Consider the following 17,000-nt stretch of genomic DNA (forward strand, 5'->3'; position numbering starts at 1 on the left):
TTGAAATTGTAATATATGAATGCAAACTGTTCTTGCCAATCAATTATCAGTTACTAATTAAAAATATTTTTAGTACAATTGAACTTTTTAATGGCACAAGGCTTCAATTATGTGTTCGGGTTCAGTATTTACAGAAACAGTAATACTGTGTTATATGATGATTTATACCTGTGTAATACATTTTTATAATGGCTTAATCTAATAATTGAATACAAGGGCAAACACGATAATATAACGTGGGCATATCCTCTTTAGCGAGTATTTTTTTCTTGCATATGAGAACGGAACAAGGAGTTGTTTTTTCCCTAGTAAGCAACTTATTAGATATTGATACAGTGAAAACTGTCTAAGCCAAACTCCTTTTGGATTGAGAGATTTGATCGGTAAATGCATTGTCTTTGATTTACAGAATTTTAAAAAAAGATATTGTTCATGTAATTAATGTGAAGGGACTAAGAAAAATGTTTCTTTTACACTGGTTACCCGTTTATCAAGTGTTTGATTTAGACAGGTTTTATTGTCCTTTAAGGGACGCACATGCTTTAAGTTTTAATTCAATCTTAATTATTTCAGACATTCGGCTTCTAAACATTTCTTCAATGTATCGTAACCTTAGTTTCAAGTGCAACTGTGAAAAAGACACGTTGTAAATGGACATGCTTCATCTGATGGCTGTCACTAGGTATTATCTTCATCGTTGCTGCTGACCTTACACAAGACAAGTATTGTACAGACGAAAATGAACAGACTCGAAGAATAGCCTTTCCAATAGGAGCTACTTTCGCCTTCCTACTAGTTGGGGTCTTCTAGTTCACCATTTGTGGAGAATCGATTATATTCTACAAAGTTCTATTCCTACTAATTTCTTAGTAGCAGCAGCCACTTGTACATTTTGTTTTCTTGTATTCGTTATCAAGAGTTGTCAAAATGAAGAATTGTTATTACCACTCTTCTTCACTGGGTGGGTATGTTCGTTTATTGGAGGTTGCGTGTTTAGACGAAAAGTGGCTGATACGGGTGGATACGTAAGGATGTGAATTAATGCAATTATGAAAAATAGCAACTTGATGATATTCAAATGTCTGTTTACACATATGCATGTACATATCCATTTCCCTTGTATAATAAAATTATTACATGTGGAAATGTACATTTTTATTTTCCAATGTAAAGTAAAGTTTAACGCACTTAAAAATATGTTTCATTATAGAACTTGGGTATAATGATCAATGTTATATTAGCTGTTAGTATAAAAAGCAGCTCTTATCTCCAGGGTCGCTCCAATTTTATCTGCATACGTTGTATCAAATTAAAAAAAAAGACTTTAAGCTCAATTTTTGTGCTAAGAATTTTGTGACAATCTGTTGACCCTTGTTGGAGTTATTGCCCTGTTTGGACGTTTTTGTTTTTTTTTGTTTTGTTTTTTTTTTCTGTTTTTGCTGTTTCCTCAGAAAATACTTTAGAAGATTCAATGAGAGTTGGTATTTATGTTTTTTAGGGTATTCAAACAAAATGACTGTTTGAATTTTTGATCGTTTTAAAAGCATGACAGTGTTACTAAAAATAAAACATAAGAGTCACACAGTAGAGTTTTATACATATGTCCAGTACCGTTAGGTGTAACCAAGTTATGACAAAAATAATTCAGCATAATGCGATCTATTTATGGTCAAATTTTGGTGAAAATCTATTTTATGAACTCCCGGAGTAATTATGTTTTTAATAAAGATCAAATATTAATTTCGACTGCAACTGAATATATTGATTTTAATTTTTGACCCAGGTACACTCGTTGAAGAGTTCACGTTTCAAATGTTAGCATTCGTGCATCGTTGATCGTGCATTTGTTGAGCGTGCAATTAAACGCATGACATAAGCTTTACATTGTACCATTTCTCCCACTAGAATAACGGTATTAATAATAATAATATTTCTCTAGTTGTCAAGAGTTTTCTTGGGCAAGATCAGTGCTATCCACTCTTAAAAGTATATACACATATCAAACGGTGCATTTTTGTACTGTTTGGTAATGAGGATTGTATAAAACCAGAGTGATTAGTTTTTGACACAAACATTTAGATACCATACAATATAAAGAGACAACATGTAATAACGTGGCCTATTATTAGTCTGAAGTTGTTACATAATCCAAAGGTAAACATGGTACATTGTAACGCTTACATGTATGGAAATTGTAATATCTGTATTAAATAATTTTTTGTAAGCAGTTATAAAGAAATTTGAAGTTTTGAAGGTTTCCACATTAGCAGTCTTATGAAAAAAAGACAAGATTGGTTTAGTTTTATTTCCTGTTTCAGGAACTGTTGAAGATCACAAAATCGGTCTTTGCTTTTTTTTTATTTTAGGCTTGCGCTTTTAAGATAAAATTTATATATATTGTACATGAAATTAGAACTTTGTTATCGTTCTTGATTTGGTTGTTTTTAGTGTGAGCTTAAAGTGTAATGTTCTCAAAAGAACATATATATACATATATACACAAAAGACTATTGCCATATTTTCGAATCAAAGACATGTCTAACCATAATAATTCAAAGCACGTATTAAGGCAATTCAAACGTACATCAGGAAGACTCAAGCCGTATTGGCAGGTTAGAATAACAAACAAGGGGCTCCCAGGAGTCTGAATTGCTCACCTGTTTAAACTCAAAAATATTTCAGCAATTTAGAGTTTCTTTCTACCATAGTTTTCGTTTTCAAGATTGGCTGAAAACTGTGAAAATATTAACAACAAGAAACAAAAAAAAACAAACAAACAAACAAACAAACAAACAAACAAACAAACACTCATGTTTCATCCTTCAAGGGCAACACCTCTTACTAGGAGTCGAATGACAACATTGACACCATAGAGACTTTGTTTAGGCCTTATAATAAGGATTATTTCAGCAATTGTTGTCAAGTAGTGTCAGACGATAACATTTGTTAAAGACAAAACAGGACACTGACCTGAATTGAAATACTTTAACCTGAATAAAACAATAACAATAACGGCTACACAGGTAAGCATGTCTTGTTTTCATTTCATTTCATCTATTTCTTGATTAGTTTTCAAATAAATAATGACCATATTTAAGCCACATTATATCACAAAACGTAAATTTTAAAAGGATCATTGCGTTATATTCGAAATTCTTTCTTCTACGGCTTTATTCCGTCAGTCTTCCTTGCCGTTGAATAAACACTTTCGCTTTGCAATCAGATTTGGTATTAAATAAGCGGCCCTTACAGCAAATGCACGGATTAATTTCACCATAAATCACATGCATACTAATTTATCTATGTCATTTTGTTTTGTTTTGCAAGACAATAACTATATAGACACGTACTTCATATATTTAATGCATTTTATTTGTGAATATCAAATGAAACTATACAGGAAAAGTACAATTTAGTAGACATAATTCAATGTTAAAGTACATTTCCACATAAACAAAAATATACGAAAATGACAGGTGATGTAGCTTTAACCTAACTGTTTTGCAGATGCATGCGAAAAACCACTGACTGACCGCTTTGTTCTCTTTTTAATAACAGCGGTCATATGTTTTAACCGATCAAAAATTCCAACGCCTGTTTTATGCAGGATACCCGAACAACCATTCATATCAAGCTTTGAAATATTGTTAACGACGACGACGACGGATGCCAACTGATGGCTATACTTTACATGAAAGTTGGCATGAATAAATATGTTCCTATGGATGCGTTTAAGGTTTCGGCTGCCTCCAATTACTATCCGACTTTCAACCTTTAAACCAGCTCCACCTTCAATGTGAAAGCGTTGGTTGTTGTGAGTGTGCGTACTACCTAGTTTTATTCTTATTTTGGCCTGTCAAAGAAATTTAAAAAAATCAGTTTTCCAAATTACCAGACCACGAATAATATTAAAAACAGAAATATAATTTTTGAAAGTAAGCTTTCTTGCATTCTGAAGATGTCTTCTAATTTTATATCTCAGTGAGATAAAACAAAAAGCAAAATGTACTTTTTTATTTCAATTAATATACACCCTAAATATTAGATAATTTCATTTGATTGGTACTGTTGTTAAATACGTCTTCCTAAATTCGGTGTTCTTAATTTGAATATAGTGACCATACGATATCATCCTGATATGGCAAGCCAAAGTGGACAAAAATGAGTGTTTACTAGTATTGAAAAAAAAATCATCTTTTAATATTACGAATTCATTTTTTTAATATAACAAATTTGATTTATAATATTACAAAACCCTTTTCTAATATTAAAATCATTTTTGATGATAAAAAATTATATTAAAATTTTTAAAAATGATTTTTTTTATATAAGAAATTAATTTTCTAATATTAGAAAATAGATCGTTTGTATTCAATTAACATTTTTTATTTAGAAAATAATCTTGTAATATTTAAAAAAATGTGACAGATTTTGCAATATTGCAAAGTGATTTTTAATATTAGAAATTCATTTTTAATATTACATAAATATTCATTTTAAATTCATTTTCAAATATTACCAAGTCAATTTGTCAATTTGTACCATTATTAAATGTGTGATAATTTGTAATATTACTTAACAAGCAATTTGTAATATTAGAACATGAATTTGAATATTACAAAATGAATTTTTAATACCAAAAAATACTTTCTGACATTAAAGAGTAATCATGGGACCCAAGGGGTACAGAGGTAATCAAAAGAATGTAATCCAGTGACAAAGACCAGACTTGGAAAACAGACATACACAACAAAGAACATAAAGTAACTAAAATCATACATACAAAGTAATTAAAGGCAAACGAGCAACTCGGACTCCACTAAAAACTGGGAGCATGGACCAGGTGCACCAGGGTAAGCATCCTCTGCTTTTCTAGAAACACTCGCCGAGTTGCACATAAAAAGTCAAGTCCGTGGTAGACAAACGAGGAAAGGAAAACTATGACCCGTTGAATAAATCAGTTTTCATGGTACATAAAATAAATTTGTAATATCACAAAAGAATCTGTTTTAATATTACAAAATAAGTGGTTCGTATATTAAAAAGGATTTTTCAATATTACAAATTCAATTTCTAATATTACAAATTTATTTTCTAATATTACAAATTTATTTTCTAATATTACAAATTTATTTTCTAATATTAGTAATTTATTTTCTAATATTAGTAATTTATTTTCTAATATTACAAATTTATTTTCTAATATTACATAACCATTTTGTTTTAATATTAAGAATTAAATTGAATTTCTAATATTAAAAAAAATCTATTTTGAATATAAGAGATTGATTTTCTAATATTAGAAAATAGATTTGTTGTATTCAATTTCTACCTTTAAATATTACCAATTCATTTTCTAATGTTACAAATTCATTTTCTAATATTACTAAATGTGTGATATTTTGTAATATTACAAAATCGGTAATTCATAATATTAGAAAATTAATTTCTAATATTAAAAATGGATTTCACATATCAAAACATTTTTTCTAATATTATAAAATATTTATTTTGTCCACTTTGACTTGCAATATCCTGAAGTAGCATGTCAAAGTACAATGTATTTGTAAAGTAATATTTCTCACGCTCATTACTATAACATGGTTATCCACGACATGAGGGGTGCTTTCAGGGGCGAATGCGGGGTAGGGGCGCACTACTGTAAAATATACATGAAGTCTTAACTGCCACTTATGCACACTTGTCTTCTTAATTGCGTTCGTGTAAAAATACAAAAGTGAAAGTGACAGCAGAATTACTCAAAAAATCAATTTGGTTTATCTATAAAACCGAAAAGTAATTGCTCTTTCTTTGATTTTGTAATGAATGAAAGCAAACAGTTGCTTGCCAATCAATTATTAGTTACTAATAATTTATTGATATTGTCAGTCCAAGTGCACGTTTTAATGGCACATGGCTTTAATTGTGTGTTCAGTGCTTACAGAAACAGGAATACGGTGTTACATGTGTACATGTGTAATACATTTTTATAACGACTTAATTTGATAATATAATATAAGGGCATACTAGGTAGTATACTTGTAATATAACGTCGGCATATCCACTTTAGCGAGCCTTTTCCTTGCATATGAGAACAGAACAAGGAGTTGCTTGTTTCCCTCAAGTAAACAACATTTTAGATATAAATACAGAGAAAACTCCTTTTGGATTGAGAAAATTGATCGGTAAAGGCATGTGTTCCATTTCCAGAATTTTAAATAAATATATATTGTACATGTAATCGGTGTGTAGGGACTAATAAAGACGTTGCATTTATATGGGTTACCAGGTTTTATTGCATATCTGATTTTGGCGACGCAAATATTTTAAGGTTTACTTCATTCTTAATTGTTTCATATTCGACATCTACACATTTCTTCAATGGCTCGTAATTTCAAGTGCAACTGTGGACAAGACACATTGAAATGGACATGTCTCATCTTAAGGCTTTCACTTGGTTTAATTTTTATCTTGGCTGCTAACCTTACACAAGACAAGTATTGCACAGACGGCAATGAACAGAATCGAAGAATAATCTTTCCAATAGGATCTGCCTTCGCCTTCCTACTTGTCGGGGTAATCTTGTGCTCATTTCTGGGGAATCGATAATATACTGCAAAGCTCTTTTCCTACTAATTCTTATAGTAGCAGCATTAACGTTTGCAGTTTGTTTTTTTTTTGTATTCGTTATCAAGAGCTGTCACAATGGAGAGTTGTTATTACCACTCTTCCTCGTTGGATGGGTATGTTCGTTTATTGGAGGTTGTGCGTTTGGAAGAATAGTGGCCGGTACGGGTGGATACGTAAGGATTTGAATTAATGCAATTATGGAACAAATGTAACTTGATGATATTCAAATGTCTTTTTACACATATACATGAACATGCGCTTTTCCCTTGTATAATAATATTCTTATATGTAGAAGTATACCTCTTTATTTTCCACTGTAATTTAAAGTTTAACGCGCTTAAAAACTTGATGTATATTATTATACATGGGGATTTGGATCAATGTCGTATTAACTATCTGTTAGAATAAAAAATGCTTTTCCATCCCCCCAATTTAATCGTCATACATTGTATCAAATTAAAAAAAAAGACATGTTTAGCTCACCTGGCGTTCGTCGTCGTCGCCGTTGTTAACAATTTCTCCAAACACCTTCTCCTCTGACACTAATAAATGGATTTACAATATCTTGCACGAAAGGACCGTTTGGATTTTTGATTGGTTAAAGAACATGGCCACTGCTACTGAAAATAGAACATAGGGGTCAGACTTCAGATTTTTGTATACATCTTATACCCATCACGTTAAACCAGATTCTGACATAAGGTAAAAGTATTCAGTATGGTAAGATCTATCTGTGGTCAAAATTTTGATGAAAATCTGTTGAACCTTGCTGGACCTTTTTGGACTTTTTTTTTTGTTTTTTTTTTTTTTGTTTTGTTTTTTTTTAATGCTTATAGTTTCATAAATCTTCAGTTTTCGTTGTATAGATGACGTACTACCGTTAAACAATCCTAGTTTCGAGGGCTTGAAACATCGCATCTACCCAAGAGTACTTGAGATAAAAAAAATACAACAGACGCTGCGAAGTCAGCCTCATATCCTGACCTACACTAAGAGATCGATGGTAAACGAAAATTATTGATCAAACTTTACGACAAACGCGATGACTTTTCATTCAGCATTGTCTTCTTTACTTTCATCAGTGTCAACATCCCTTCAGCACCCCAGTATGAAGTTTTCATATCACAACTCATACGTTATGCCATAGCTTGTCGTAACTATGCAGACTTTTTGTAACGCGCAAGATTTCTCACAGTTATGCTTCTGAAAAATCAATATGTTGCTACAAGATTGAAGTCATCACTACAGCAGATACATGGCCGCTGCTAGTAAAAAAGAACATAGTGGACAGACAGCAGATTTTTGTCTATATCTAATAAACCGTAACGTAATAGAGGTAGAAATATTAAGTATAATCAGATCTATCTGTGGTCAAATTTTGGTGAAATAGGTTAACTCATATTGGATTTATTGACCTTTTTGAACTTGGCTTCTGTTAATAAAAAAATATAGGGGTCAGACACTAGTTTTTGCATATATCTTCAAAACCGTTATATATAGTATATATCGTTCAATTGCTGAAAAGATCATCATTATAAAGAGTACAAAAGTCTCCAGGGATGAAAGTTGTCAAACGACTCCATTTAAGATTTATTGCCCTTGAAATGTGCGTTTTTAGCAGTTTTCAGTCGATATATTGAAAACTATAATGGAATGAAATTTCGAATTGATGAAATGATGATTAAGTCCTACCAAAGTCTTCATTGAGTCAAAATGGTCGAAAAACTCCTTGATCGAGTTATTGCCATTGAAAGGCGAAGACTTAACCAGGTGAGTAATTAGGACAATTGGGATTTTCTTCTTTTTCATTAGAGGAAAATTGTTACATGACTGCGTAAATTTGTAAGCAGGATTTATTTTTTAGTCATATATAAAGGGCAAATAAAAGGTTATCATACATGAGCACTGAGATGTTCAGTAACAGGATTGTAATTGTCCACGCTTGACTCTAGAGTTTGGGGGAAAAAGATAATTTAATGTATGAAATAACCTAGCTGATCTGCAAATATCACCATGAAATAGTCTTACAGAAAAGCAAACAAAAACGGCAAGTTCACATGACAAATGACAATAGCAAGGAAACATCCGGGCAGTTGAAAATGAATATTGCCTTGGCGTCTATAATCGTTTTGTCAGAGACATTAAGTTCTCAATCTTGATATTGCAAATAAAAATTGCTCATTCAATTGGATGTTCTCACACATTTTCAAATTGTTAATATTTGATTACTCATTAAACTCGACAATTTTACGCTTTTAGTTGCATTTTTTACAGTAGAAGTGTAACCTTTCTAAAATCAATTAAATATATAGGTTGGTGTTTGAGTTAAGCTTCAGCTATGCTGCTTATTTGGCATGTTCAAACTTCATTATCTGTTTTCTTTATATGCATTCTTTATTATCGCCCTGAAATCCCACACATGGCCTTTAAGAATAATGTATAATAGTTCGTGATAAATTCATACAAACACAAATAAAGAAAGAGAAAACAGCAACATAGTCATTGTCGGTTTAATCGTCTTTTTCAAGCACATTTATAGTAAAGTAAACCTTTCTGGATATCAATGTAGGGAAGCGCATCAACAAATTAAGTGTAATAATCTACAACACCTTTAACCTCGATATTTACATAAGGGGGCGCGGAGATTTAGTTACTATTATACTTATGATCACTTTAAATCCATTTTCCAAAATTAAATACAATAAAGACTGGTGAAATGGCAACTTCCATTATATCAGAACTATACAGCGTCAGTTTCGAATAGAAACCAAAAAGAAAAATATTTTGACCTAAAAGGCATAATCAGACATTTCCTTCTTTGAATCCCTGGTATGTATGCTCTGGGGTTCATTATGATAAGAGAGTGTGATAATAATTCGCGTGTAAATGAATAAATTCTTAATAACAGGCGCTTATTCGACAGTACTGTTGTCAGAAAATTAATGTATCATATTCAATTTCACTAAAGCCTATCAAGCTTTCATTTGAAATAGAATGAAATTAATCAAAGTTACCTTGATGCTTACAAGAAAGTGATGTAAAATACCGAATACAAACGTTCCAATGATTTGTAAGAGTTGTGTTCCATACCCTAGGTCTACCTCCTTAAGTTGGTACTGTGATTTCATCAGTCGATTGGTTCGCAGTCAGCGATGCAGGAACTCGGGAAGTGAGTATGTTTTGAATAAGAATACAATATTAATTTCGACCTGATTAATTAATACTGACCCAGGTATACTCTTTGAGAAGTTCACGTATTAAATTTTAGCATTCATGCATTGTTGATCGTGCGTTTGCTGACCTTTCTTTGAATGCCAACATAAGCATTAAAATGTACCATTTTCTCTTCAAATTTATCAAAATGCAAGATCAGTGCTATTCACTCTTGAAGGTATACACATATCAAAAGGTGCATTTTTGTACTGTTTGGTATTGAAGATTGTGAAAACAAGACTGGCTATTTTTGAAAACCATTGTAGGCACTTTAAATATCCAACAATCTGAAGAGACGGACGTGAATTCATATAATAGCTTGATGTATTGTTAGAAAAGTATGAGGTTGTCAAACTATCCAAATGGCGAAAATGTTACATTGTAATGCTTACAGATCAGATCAGTTCTAACCTCTCACACAACTATCCTAAAACTGTCAGAAGAAGAGTTCTATGACAGATTAAGAACAGTTCTCGGACATCTACAATCAGTTCTTCTGACAGTTGTAGCAGAGCTTGCTCTACTAGTAGAACTGTTCTCATTTAGCTGGCTCTACCACTAGAACAGTTCTTGTCGAGACGGCTCTGAAAGAACTGTCAGAAAAACTGTCTATAGTAGCAGAACTGTTTTCGTAGAACCCTTTTTTAATATTTTTTATGTTTATTTAAAATGCGTTTACATTCACTCTTTGTGACGTCTAGATGTCCCGCACGAACGATACCTAAACGCACCCTAAACGCTCTCCAAACGCACGAGCACTTCTATCGTGCGTTTCGATGAATGCTCCTTTCATGTGTTTAAGCACAAGTTGTATAAATGCAAGTTTGGCTTATGATTTTTCAGGAAGAGCCAGAGGAGCACTCCAAATGCCCCTATGCATGACGTCACATCCGGTGGTCATGAACTGGAAGTGACCCTTGGGTGTGAGCGGAAGTGGGCCTTGGGTGTTTACGGAAGTGACCCCTGGCCATTGACAATTCTGGCCAATAACCAATCTCACCCATTTGACCCTTCTGAGATATGACCCTCCTGACCACTGACAATTCTGACCCCTACCATCCCCACGCTATAGTGTTCAAAACGGGATACGCTTTCTCATTAGCCTTGTCCTATGGATTCGAATCGTTTATTACAAAAGCCACTCCTTCATTAGCGTCGTGCTTTAGACTTATATGTGTTAATTGCGGACTTCCAGAGGAGAACCAACCTTTCAAAGGTAATTCCTAAACATTGAAAAGGTAACTGTTCTGATTTTTTTTTTCTTTTCTTTTTTTTTTATCGTAAACGTCTGTCCAATATTTTCAGTGTTAATTTTTCAGAAAGTGAGTTTTTGTTTTGTTTTCGATCTGTCATTCTAAACCGCTTCGTGTTATTTGTTCAGCTATCGATAGTGTCAGACATATTCCCTATATTAGCTTTTCATATTGGCTTAATTTTCTTTGTTCTACACGGAGTTTCAAATGTTTAACTATAAATTTTTGACGGAGTCATTACATGGAAAACACCTGCTCTTGTATTACATCATTATTCCAATTAATCGTTTTTTTCTCCGACTCTCTTACTCTATTTTTCAGACCATCAAAAGATACCTATCATATATACAAAAGGTAAGTTTTAATATGCTGATTATTCTGTAATTGTCGAAGTCATTTCGAGTAACATTCTTTACAAGTCACAAACTATGTGTTACATAAAATCATTTATATATGACTTGTGTATGTCTGCTTTCCATGTCTGGTCTTTGTCCCTGGATTACATTCTTTTGATTACCGCTATAACCTTGGTTCCCTTCATTACTCTTTCGGAACAATTTTTCCATGCAGTAGGATACGTCACAATCTAACAGTTCGTCGACTAAATAACAAAGTGTACAGTGATACAACGATTCAATTATTTCAGAGTGATGTTCATTACATGTACATTTACTTTTGTGACAAAACGGGTACTTTTCTACGAAAATCGACTTTAGATAAGGAATCACAGTCTTCACTTCGACTGAAATCAAAGACAGAGTTTTAATGTAATGATAGCATATGCAAATAAAAAAAATACTGAAACACGAATTTGATTTTCTATATTTTGGAGAAAAAAAACACAAAACAAAACAAAAACAAAACAAAAAACAAAACAAAAAAAAAACAAACAAACAAAAACATCAACAACATGTTCCATGTTATATGAAACTTGTATGATTGTCAAAAAAATGTTCTTAAAGCCATTTGCGTTTTTATAAAAATAAATGTTTTGCGTACTTTTGTTTCAGGAAAGACTGAAGTGGCTCATTGACCTTGTATATTCCAATCTTCAAATTATAGAAAGAATAAGGAATTAAAGTCTGCAAGGAGCGCTTAATATTTCTAAACAGTTATTTGTAGTCTATATTAATGTCATTCACTCATTGAACTGAGGGTCAGTTAAAAGCGAGTAATTTGATTGGATGTTAACCGGTGACCCCACTGACGAAGTACGTTCCCGACGCTCGATTGAAATCTTTTATTGGTCTTTCTTGTGACATGTCTATTCGACCTAAGGTTGCCAAAGTTCATCGTAATTCCAGACCGCGCAGCCAACTCCACAGTATGTTACATGTATACTGAATTGGTGATTTGAGAACACTGATCCTAACTGAATTTGATTTAACTGAATTAATTTGAATATGCTCGTTCTTTTTCTTTATGCGTTTATTTTGACATTCACAGCCCTTCCGTCTGTACACACGTGTTAAATGGTGTTTTTTTTCAGTCCTAAGAGAGTTCTCATTCGGGTTTTAATGCTTTTGTATACTTAACTTCAGTGTTTCATGCTTACTGTGTCAGTGGGTGAAAAAGGGGATGAAATAATCCACCACACATACACTTTTACTAAACTATTTTTGTCGTCATAAAAAAGGAATGACACAAGATTTTCATTAGCACTTTTTAAATGGGTTATAAATCTATTGAAATGCATTTCAAATGAATATTACATAGTTTTGCATGTTTCCGATTTAAAAAAATTCGTTCACAATTCTTTCAAAGACTTGTACATTAGTTTAATAACAACAACATAAAACTGGAGGATTAGTTTGTGACTTTATTGTTCCTATATTTAGAAATGATATTATATGATATGAGTACAAAATGTATCATATTTTTATTTTTTTTCATTTACAATTTCTACTTATATTCCTGATTTTGTTATCCATTGTTGCGTTAGACATTGTTTTTCGACATTCTGTTAAAATTTGGAAAATATTACTACTAAAAGTACTATTTCGAGTATACCAGAAACTTATAAAAAGGGATTTCGAGCAGGGAGGGGTGGTAAGAGTTTCCTATTTTTCAATTCTACCATAGAAAAAAAAAACATTCCCACCAAAGAGGGGTGTCCTGAACCCGCAACTGGTTACCTGGTCTTGAAATATTGTTTTCGCTACAACTAGTAGTTAAAATTTAAATATAGATTTCATAAATGGAATCTTACGTATACCTGCATACTTACTTCCTACATACATTCATCAAACTTCTTATCGTACATTTAAATGGAGATCAATATGCTCCCACTTGATTGATTTATTAGTGTTTGTATGGAATAGAATAATTTAAACTGTGAATTCTCGTCGAGAATGAGGGACAATGGCGACTTTTACATTTTAGCTTGTAGACGAGACTGTCTGAGATGGTCGTGTATGCTTTTTTGGACGTTTACGGGAATAATATTCATTCTCTCCGCAGAGTTGTATCAAAATTATGAATGTGACATAGATGATCTTACAACACGTGTTTTTATAATAATTCTTCCGATAGTTGGGAGCCTAATTACATTTTTGACTGGACTATGTGGAATTGGTTTGTTTTCCAAAGTAAGACTTTCGGAACGGTATTGTTTAAAAGTTGTGTGTCCTTTGACCTGGTGTTTGGCGGGAATTATATGCGCAGGCGTAGGTTGTGTTTTGACTGGATTAAATTGTAATCATTATGTTACTACAGTTGCACTTGTTACTACAGGAGTCGTTTCGTTCTTTATTGGGGGATGCATTGCAGGATATATAGTTCAAGAATGTAGATGCTTTCGTGCAAAGTGAGATGAGTTTGTGCATAGAAACCACGTACTGGAAGTTTCGTACTGGTAAAGCTGGTTACATACACTTCCTATGTTTCTCAAAATATCAACTAATGAGATATCGATTCTTGAAATATTACTGACAGAAGTACAAATTACATGGCTACCCCTGCAGCACTGTCATCTCAGTCATTGATTATGTAGTTGAAATATTGACTTGTAGTACATGTGCGTGTATCTCAACAAAAAGAACGTACCGTACGTTGTCACAAAGACGACGAAAACAAAAAACAAAAACAAAAACAAACATGTGAATGCATGTACATATGCACCAATACCTGATGCAGTCGTAGGATTTATTTGAGAAAGACTTATATTTCAAATACTTCATCATAATTAGTACTCTTAAAAACTGATTTAAAGTGGCAGTAGAATAATACATTAACATTCATGAATGCGACGGAGGTGTGAAAAGATTTAAAATGTAAATTTGCTATCAGATAGGGAACAAATTGTGTCATGGGTTTATATTTTGCATTGTTGATATGAATTTATTACTGTTCTTGACCAATCTGTGAAGTATTTAGAAATACAAAGTTAATTAAATTTAAGAACGTGAAATGGCTTCTTGTTCCAAGGAAGGGGTTGCAGGTACATGTATAAATTGCAATTAGAATACCAATTCTACCGATGTTCACCACAGACGAACGAACGAAGAAGTAACGACAAGTAGCGAAACAAAAATAAATAGATAAATAAATAAATAAAAACAAAAACAAAATGCAATACATGTACCTGTACTAGAAAACGAAATATCACGAAATGAAAGGGAAAACACAAACACACTTACATGTACATGTGTATCTACATATTCACTGTCTTCGTGCTGTGTACAATATATTTGTCTTTCGTTGGTTTAAACATAGAATTACGGAGCGCATGTATCTAATGTAGTTTCGATGTAGATAATAATGTTCGGTACATGTACTCGCACACATCATTGTATAAACCTCGTGAAGCTGTAAAAACCCATGTCTTACAATACTTAATCCTCTTTTGTTGGATAATTTTCTTAATTTCATGCAAAATGTGTACCAAAACAATGAGAAATATAGCCTGAAATTCTTTTCTTTTTTTTTTCTAAAACCTCCTTTTTTTAAATTTATGGTTTATTTTTTGTTAGCTTTTACGAAGTATCTAGATGCTTTGTGAGAATTATCTAAATAGTTGTGCGAAGCATCTAGACAGTTTTGAGAAGCATCTAAATGCCTTTGCAAAGTATCGTGAGACTTTTGATGAGTATCTAGTTAGTTATGAGAAGCATCTAGATGTTTTTGAGAAGTGTCTAGATGCTTGTGAGAAGTATCTAGAAAGTTGCAAGAAGTATCTAGATAGTTGTGAGGAGTATCTAGATAGTTGTAAGAAGTATCTAGATAGTTGTGAGGAGTATCTAGATAGTTGTGAGAATCATCTAGATGCTTTTGTGAAGTATTTAGATAAGTGTGATAAGTATCTTGATAGTTGTGAGAAGTGTCTAGATGCTTTTGCGAAGTTAAGTATCTTGATAGTTTTTGAAAAGCACCCAGATGCTTGTGAGAATTATCTATATAGTTGTGAGAAGTATCTAGATAGTTGTGCGAAGCTAATGATGCATTTGCGAAGTAACTAGATACTTTTGATATGCATCTAGACACATGTAGCTGTGGGAAGCATTTAGATGCTTTTGCGAAGTATCTAGAGTTTTTTTTTTTTTTGAAGCACCTAAATTCTTGTGAGGAGTAACTAAATAGTTGTTAAAAGCATCAAGATGCTTTTGTGAAGTATCTAGATAGTTGTGAGAAGCATCTAGATGCTTTTGCGAAGTATCCAGATAAGTGTGATAAGTATCTTGATAGTTGTGAAGTATCTAGATAGTTTTTGCGAAGTAACTAGATACTTTTGATAAGTATCTAGGTACATATAGTTTTAAGAAGCATCTAGATGCTTTTACGAAGTATATTGATACTTACGAGAAATATCAAGATAAAAGTAAACTCCTGAGAAGTGTTTGTGTATCTAGATACTTATATGAAGCAACTGGATACTTGTATGAAGCATCTAGATACATGTAGTTATGCGCAGTATCTAGATACTTGTAAGTAGTATCTAGATAGTTGTGATAAGTAATACAGATAGTTCTAGATACTTGTTAGAAGTATTTAGATTGAAAATAACATCTGGAAAAAATAACACTATTTTGTCATGGAGGGCACTGATACAAGTGCTTGCGCGGCGATGAATTCTGTCGTTTTGAAGTTGGAGTTCTACAAAGTTTCGTAGTACACAGTACAAACGTGCTTGGAGAATAGACCGAGGTATTATATATTTAACTTTTTGGACAATTTTCTCCTGTTTATTTTAACATGCTTTATCATAAGTGCATACATTTTGTATTTCATAACTTAAATTTTCTTAATATGCAAACTATTCAGCAAGGCATATACAATAACAAAATATAGTTTCCATGGTAATGGTACCTCATGTACACTACTTCACATGGTACAAGATATGGTTACTGGAAGCTCCTCCGCATGTTTTTCAAACAAAGATGTTTTGACATATGGACCCGCTCTACAACTGTATCGGTTATATATAATTACATGTAGTATTCGCTTTAGACTTGTTCCCGATCGCAATATTCAGTATGTTACACATATACAAATATATATATGTAATCCCGGGAACCAGGATATGTTCGCTGTAACCTAACCACTGTATCCGTATTTCCATGGCTACCAAGAATACATAAGAGGATATAAGGTTAAAGGCCGAACGAATCGATATAAGATAACTTTTGGGTGGGGGTAAAATGTTCTAAATAATAAACAATAACAATGCAAATTGATGGATGTGGTGCTGAGGTAATTTCTGCACCGGGAATACTATATCAATACAATTAGTATTTATTTAGATACACTTTCAGAAGTCGGTATTGGTTTGAATAAGATTATTTATTGTGCATTTAATTAAAAATACGCTAATCTCATTGGAAAATCGGCTTGACAATTCGGTGAAATACATTTCTGCCTGTGAAGTTACTGTTTTTTTAATAGCTCAATAGCTCCGCTGGTGGTAAA

At 32.5% G+C, this 17,000-nt stretch overlaps 1 long non-coding RNA gene across 1 annotated transcript; it reads left to right on the forward strand.

Annotated features, from left to right (window-relative positions):
- Positions 1–2,891: 2,891 nt before the first annotated feature.
- Positions 2,892–14,191, forward strand: LOC148605192 (uncharacterized). Its single transcript, XR_015916076.1, has 5 exons — positions 2,892–3,023; positions 7,497–7,633; positions 9,726–9,799; positions 11,418–11,450; positions 12,107–14,191. It is a non-coding gene; the product is annotated as an uncharacterized LOC148605192 (long non-coding RNA).
- Positions 14,192–17,000: the final 2,809 nt, after the last annotated feature.

This window comes from Perna viridis, chromosome 10 (assembly GCF_037379345.1).
Source record: "Perna viridis isolate PV_CMFRI_1.1 ecotype Kerala chromosome 10, ASM3737934v1, whole genome shotgun sequence".
Lineage (NCBI taxonomy): Eukaryota > Metazoa > Mollusca > Bivalvia > Mytilida > Mytilidae > Perna > Perna viridis.